This window comes from Engraulis encrasicolus, chromosome 12 (assembly GCF_034702125.1).
Source record: "Engraulis encrasicolus isolate BLACKSEA-1 chromosome 12, IST_EnEncr_1.0, whole genome shotgun sequence".
Lineage (NCBI taxonomy): Eukaryota > Metazoa > Chordata > Actinopteri > Clupeiformes > Engraulidae > Engraulis > Engraulis encrasicolus.
In genome coordinates this window covers 41,104,056-41,111,532 of record NC_085868.1, presented here as the reverse complement: position 1 = coordinate 41,111,532, position 7,477 = coordinate 41,104,056, and the positions used below count along the sequence as shown (strand labels likewise).

At 39.9% G+C, this 7,477-nt stretch overlaps 1 long non-coding RNA gene across 1 annotated transcript; it reads right to left on the bottom strand.

Annotated features, from left to right (window-relative positions):
- Window positions 1-3,264: 3,264 nt before the first annotated feature.
- Window positions 3,265-4,125, bottom strand: LOC134459794 (uncharacterized). Its single transcript, XR_010036882.1, has 3 exons — window positions 3,904-4,125; window positions 3,616-3,659; window positions 3,265-3,377 (listed from the first exon to the last, which is right to left on the bottom strand). It is a non-coding gene; the product is annotated as an uncharacterized LOC134459794 (long non-coding RNA).
- Window positions 4,126-7,477: the final 3,352 nt, after the last annotated feature.

Genomic DNA, 7,477 nt, shown 5'->3' with positions numbered 1-7,477 from the left:
TAGAATTGAGCTTTTTTTTGAGATATTGTAAAACAATTCTGTTGTCGGTGACGTCATCACAAGGCCACAAGGAGGCAAGTGAGCAAGGGAGGACGGTAGTCTGCATATTGGAATCCACCCAAGGAGTAGGCTAGAGAGCATGAAGAAGTCTAATAACCTGTGGCATGATACTGCCCCCCTACGGTGAACTGTTGCTTACCAAAATAACGTACTAACTGGTAGCCTAACGAGAACAGCTTAGTTACAGTTATTAAAGCAGGGATGGGGAACCTACTATGTCTCGAGGGCCATTTACGGCCCCTGACATAAGCTAATTTTAATGTTATGTAGTTTCACATGAAATATGTGGTTTGTAAAGAAATGTTAGAAATAACATTTGCAAGACAATGAAGTTATATTTTCAGGGGACCTAGTGAAGGTGGGGTCTGTTGTTAAGGTGGCCGCCTTCAATAAAGGTCTAAAGTGCAGGGAGAAACTCTGGTTTGTATTCCTAGATCAGCCCTTGGAGGACTTAATATAATTTGAAGAGGCCTCTCGCATGAAAAAGGTTTCCAATACCCTGACTTGAAGCAACACAAAGTAGTTTTTGTCTCTTAAAGGTTGCAGAGCATCTCGCACAAACATTCTATGATACTATACGTACCCATGCCCTCCAGACAGAGAGCCTGCTTGTTCAAGGGTGGCAAAGCAAATTCATCTTGTGGCAAGGTAATTTGATAGGCAACGACTCTTCTTAAAGGAGCAGTGTAAGATTGTGGCCAGAGTAGGTATTGCAACTATGCTGATTATTGAAACAGTGCTGCTGCCTATTGCAACATTTGATCTTGTCATGAATATTAAGAAACCAATATTCACTAGAATGACCAAAGGACAGTAAGTTTTGCAGCTAAAAATGCCAATTTCTGGAAACTCAAAATGGCGAACTATGAAGAAGCTCCCCCTTTTCATGCATGTAAAAATGCAATTTTCCCAGCCATAATGAAAACTTATAATGTAACGGTGCCGTTAAATATTTGTTAAAGGTAACATTTATGAACGGACAGCATGAATTCTGAAAATGACCTCAATATACATAAAATTGTGGAGGGTTGGTAACCCATTGGCAGTTTTTGCGGAGCTGCTTTCAAGGTTCTTCAGCCTTAAAGGTGCACTGTAATACAGGTCCTTCTCAAATAATTAGCATATTGTGTTAAAGTTCATTTTTTCCCCATAATGTAATGATACAAAATAAACTTTCATATGTATTATATTCATTGCACACCAACTGAAATATTTCAGGTCTTGTTTTGTTTTAATATTGATGATTTTGGCATACAGCTCATGAAAACCCAAAATTCTTATCTCCAAAAAATAGCATATCATGAAAAGGTTGTCTAAACAAGCTATTAACCTAATCATCTGAATCAACAAATTAACTCTAAACATTGGTAAAAGCTTCCTGAGGCTTGGAAGTGTCAGCCTTGTTCATTACTTAAAACCGCTGTCATGGGTTAGACTGCTGACCTGACTGTGTTTAACATTGAAGTCAATGGCAGTGGCATTGCATGAGGGCTATGGAAGCCCAGATATCATGGATGCTTAGCTGTCAGCATTTTTTTGTTCTTTGATCTAGTGACCCACACTCCCTCTTCATTATACCCCATAGTTTTCTATACCACGCTTAGGTATTTTGGTGGTTATGGACATTCTAAATCACCAGACAGAACATTCCATTGACTTTCAATGGGGTTTCATTTCTGGCAAATTAGAATTAGTTTTTAAAATAGAAAAACGTGGAATGGAAATCTATGGGGGGTAATGAAGAGGGAAGTGTGGGTCACCAGATCACACAAAAAAACAGCTGACAGCTAAGCATCAAGGATATTTGCGCTTCCATAACTCTCATGCAATGCCACTGCCACTGACTTCAATGTTAAACATAGTCAGGTCGGCAGTCTAACCCATGACTGTGGTTTTGAGTAATGAACCAGGCTGGGACTTTTTAAAGCCTCAGGAAACTTTAGCAAGTGTTTACAGTTAATTCGTTGATTCAGATGATTAGGTTAATAGCTTGTTTAGACAACCTTTTCTTGATATGCTATATTTTTTGAGATACGAATAGGAACATCAATATTAAAACAATACAAGACCTGAAATATTTCAGTTGGTGTGCAATGCATCTACAACATATGAAAGTTTATTTTTTATCATTACATTATGGGGGAAAAAATGAACTAACACAATATGCTAATTATTTGAGAAGGACTTGTATTACAGTGCACCTTTTAAGGGACACGTTGCAGGAAATGGTCAAAAAAGGTACTGCAACTATGCTGCTCATTGAAACTGGGCTGCCTATTGCCAAATTTGATCTTGAACTAATATTTTCTAGTATGGTCCAAGTACAATCATTTTTGCAGCTAAAAATGGATATTTTTGGAAATTCAAAATGGAGAAGACCCCCCTTTTCATGTATGAAGTGCTATTTTTCCAGCCATAATCAATACTTAAAATTTGATGGTGGTGGTAAGTATTTATGAAAAAGGTAACATTAGTGAATGGGCAGCATGAATTCTTGAAATAAACAACTAAAAATCTCACACAGTGTCCCTTAAAGGCTGAAGAACCTTGTAAGCAGCTCAGCAAAAACTGCCAATGGGTTACCAACCCTCCACAATTTTTAAATAAATCACTGTGGACTTTTCATGTGTGTTGCATTGAGATTCTGTTCAAAAAAAAGAAAGCAATCATAGCCCCATTTACCATCCTTTCAATCAAGCTTAGATGCCAATCTAACATATTTTAGCTTTTTTAATTTAAATATCCGTGATGGTGTGGGATTTGGATCAGTAACATGCTGCATCCAAACATCAATTCTTTCTTGATTTTAATGAAGTTGTTCCGATCTTAGGTTTGGGCAATAAGGTAAACGGACATGTTCAATGTCAAACTTGAATTGAGCACTGACAACAGGAGTTGGTCTCATTACTTTTCTTAACGGTATAGGCCTAATATTTTGGAGCTTTAACATGTAGCCTACTCCATTGGGACATGACTCTTCAATTAGTTTAATGGCCTAAAGGAAGGCTTCTTTGTGCAAGTCACAGTTGCATGAAATATTTGTCAGGTTAATTTTAGTATAGATTGGCAAGCAAAAAAAAAAGGCCAGTCATCTGCAACACAGTAGCTAATAGTTTACATTTTAGATTAATTTGTCATCTTACATTACATCTGACCCATTTCAAAAACACTTAATAAAATTAAAGATACAAACCACACAAGACGTACAAATAAAGCCTTTATTTGATTCAGACAGACAGACACAGAGATAGTGTTACCACCAGGATCTTTCAGGTTCAGTCGTCATTTGCCTTCTTCTGCAGTGTAGACTGCAGCACCTACAAAATCCAAACACATTGTTACTTTTTCTCGAAACACACATGGGAATAATTAGTCAGAAAATAGTATTAGCTGCACCCTCATACAAATTCTTTAGACGTTATCCTTCCCACAAGGGGTCAAATGGGTAGTGATAGTTCTAATCATGGGGAAACAGTCAAATTTAACACATGGTGGGTCTTAGGGTACATGGAAGTCCCAGCAACCACACAAACAATACATCTTAACACGACATACCTGTGTAAAATGTGTGCGCCATCAGGGGCTCCATTTAGACGTTCCTGCGTAATGAAAGAGTAAAGAGTTGTTATTTCAAGTAGAAGGAACAAGTAGCATGCCCACGTGGGAGTGCGCCAAGGCGCCTCGTGGGCGTCTTCAACATGAACTTAAAACAAACTACTATGAAAATGTGTCCTCATATAGATTATAGTCTAATCACAAACAGTCATGATGTGAACAGCATTAGTCTAATCATCGGACGACACTTCGTGAAAATAAAGCAATATTGATTCGATGGTGACTTACGGTGAAAACATCCGCGTGATCTTGTTTTTCGAGAACTTCCACTTCCCTCTTTATCCAACCCCTGCTAATAAGGAATTGCCAAAGGTCTAGGTTTGCAAGTACGTTAACAAAAATAATTAGATGTAAATACTAATCTCTAGAGATAAACTTGAACACGTGCATGCAAGACATCTACCGTCCACCGTCAGCTCACAGCACGTTGCTACTCTAAGAAAAAGAAATGGGAAGGAATGTAGCAACCCAATGTAAGTAGGCTGCCGGATGTGAGTGCCCGGATATCCGCCCGAGTATTTACGTCTATTTTACCTCAGCTACTCGATTTCGGTAGTGTATTTACGACAGTTTAACCTCAGCTACTTGATTTCGGTCCGATTTGAGTCTGACTGAAGATGGAAGGGACAAAGGTGCCGTGCGTAAAGAGCCCACAGCACATCAGAGTTCCTTGATCTCCCAATCAAAAGAATAGGCCCGGTGACCAATAACATCAAAATAATAAAGAATTAAATAAAATGAAATTATAACTTAAAACCGAATTGATTTGGGTGTGAAAATTAAACTGTCTCAACCGGGCACCCAAAGGGAATCCATCAAAAGATAACGGCGTTACTTTCTCGTCGGCATTATTTTGTTTTTATTATCCAGGAGGACTGAGCTGAAAACTGCAGCAGTCACCTTGCACAGTTCTAGCTGCTCTGAAGCACGTGCGTGTCTAAGCAAATCATCCTGCCCATTCGCAATGTTAAATAAAAAGTTTTGCACAAGACTATAGTCTAAAATAGATGCACTGTCACAGACACTGGAATAGCCCGTTTCGGAAGGCATTATAGTCACAAGTTTACCCTGTCTAAATGTATCTAGCACTCGAGAGTTTCTGAGTTTTTACTCCTTACATTAGTGAAACATAACATCAGGATATCATACAAGTTAAAACAATATCTGGACATAGCCTTCTCTCGGAGTTAGAAAACAGCAGCTATGCCGCATATTGTGTAGGCTAGTTATTTGGTGGTGCAAAAACAACACGCGAAACCTTGCCGCATATTGTGCCATTAGGCCTATTATTGGTGATGCCGAAACAACAAAGCCAGATTGGTGACTAGAGCCTGCCTACATTTAGACATAGCCTAGGGCCTACTCATTTGATTGTGCCATGTAGGCCACATTTAAAAGTGTCAGTGCAGAATTAAACTGGGCGCTGAATATAAATATCGGAGTCATTCTCCCTCCGTGTCTAGATACAGTCAGAGGCGCGCGCGCACGCTCTTATTTCTGTATTATATGAAAATATCCTAAAACGGTCACAACATCAGAGGACCTTCGTGGTGGAGGATACTTGCGGCGGGGCCGAGACCGAGTTGTTACGGGACACTCTTAATATTATTGAAGGGACAGACCATGCTCGATATTTTTTACCCGGTCTAAAATGTAGCACTCGAAAAATATGCCGCATATTGTGCAGATTATTTGGTGATGCCCAACAACACGTGAAACTAGGCACATTGGAGACTAGAGACTATCACTTAGACATAGCCTATGCATTTGATTGTGCTACTTAAAAGTGTCACAGAATCAAACGGGACGCTGAAATATTGGAGCCGGTATTTCATGTCCGGTGGATATTGTGCAGAGGTGTGAGCGCGCGCACAACTAATTTCTCTCCCATCTCTTTGCTCATCAAGCCTCCGATCTCCAAAATGACACGGGCACACAGGATAACTGTTTACACGAGCTGCTTAAATAATGTGATGCAGGTTCTTCATGACATGGCTTGGTTTGGCCACCCTAAATTCAACATGACTGCATTCGCACATATCGTTTAAACATCCATGACGGAATTGTCACTCTTAATGTGCAAGTATTGGATACGAAAAAAAGATAACGGGTGTGGTGGATATTTGCGGCGGGGGCCGAGGCCGAGTTGTTACGGTAGGCCTGGGCTACAATCATAAGGGACAGTCAGGCGACATGGTGCGACTCACATTGGGTAGCTGTGGTACCGCAAAGCATTCCTGATGGTGGAAATGAATGCAAATGCATGCAAATACTCGGGCGGATATCCGGGCACTCACATCCGGCAGCCTACTTACATTGGGTTGCTACAAGGAATGAAGAAAGGATATGTGTCGCTTAAATACTTCCTGCAAGTGCAAGACTTTCTTTGATGAAACTGAGTACAAAATGGATCACTACCGCCCCCTTTAGTATAAAGGGTAGCGTTGTGGATTTTGTCCGAGAGGCATTCCCATTATGAACACAACCAACCGATATTCATGTTAAATTGATTAATTCCTGTATTTTGTTTCCACGTCATGATAAACATACCTATTCATGTACGGGGTTTTAATGCCATTTCTACCCTCGTCTGTCGAGATTTTAATTGGCTTAGAAATACTGCTGTGGTCATCCAACATTGGGGCAAGCTTGGCTCGAATTTTGTTTGAGGAAAATAGTCGGTTTACTTCAATCTAGCAGCTGCTGCTGTTTCCAACCAACATGAATAACATAAGTTAAATTGTTCTTTTCCAAACCTTCACTTGGAAGAAGGTAGATAAAACGTTTGATTTTCACAGGGGAAAAATCCAAACACATTTTTAAAAGAACAGTATAAATTTAATTTGCTTGTAATTTGTGTACAACATACTGCTCACAGACCACCATCACATTTGTTTTTGCTAATTAATAGTTGTTACATTTGCAAATAATTAGGATGACTTTCAATTATCTGCAATACTTGGTGTTATAACTGAGTATAAACAAGATAAATTAAACACGTAAAGACAGGGCAGGGGAGGAGAAAGTACACATTTACAAGAAGAATTAAAAAGGGAAGAAAAACACGAGGAAAAAATGTATAAAGGAATAAACTCATGTTAAAAAAAAACACAGCAATACAAAGCAATATCACATCAACATACAGTCCACAGATTCCGGATACTAGAGCTTTGTCGTGAAGTGTCCTATACACATGGTGAGGTGTGGCTGGTTGCACTATGTAAGAGAGATAAGCTTACACTTCAGTAAGGGGTGGGTGAATAAGGAAGTACTAGAAAGGAAGGTGTGTGTGTGTGTGTGTGTGTGTGTGTGTGTGTGTGTGTGTGTGTGTGTGTGTGTGTGTGTGTTGGGGGGGGTCGTTGTCCCATTAACATCACTTGAAGAAAGAAGCCGTTACTCCTGGGAAGAAGGAAAACAAAACAAAAACAGCCCAGATGTCCTTGGTTTGGTTTGATAGTAAATTGGGAACAGTATCTGGGGACCTGACTAGGGTGGCTTGACTTCCAGATGTGTATCTGTGGGGTACGCGGCTTGACAATTAGAGACTTGATTGTGCTTGAGTCCTTTCGCAGCCTTCACAAACAATTGCCATGGCGGGCAAATTTTGGGAATCTTTTCGCCTTTCCTCGTGTTGACAGTTGTTGTTGTTGATGATATGAAGTATGGGTAGGGGTCATCAAAATGATGATTTGATGACGGCTGACTTGAGCAGGCCATTGTGGTTGAAGAAACAGTGTGAATTGATCCTTTGGACTTTGGGGAGTGCTTGCAATGATTTAGGAGGGGGCTGCTGAAACATGAC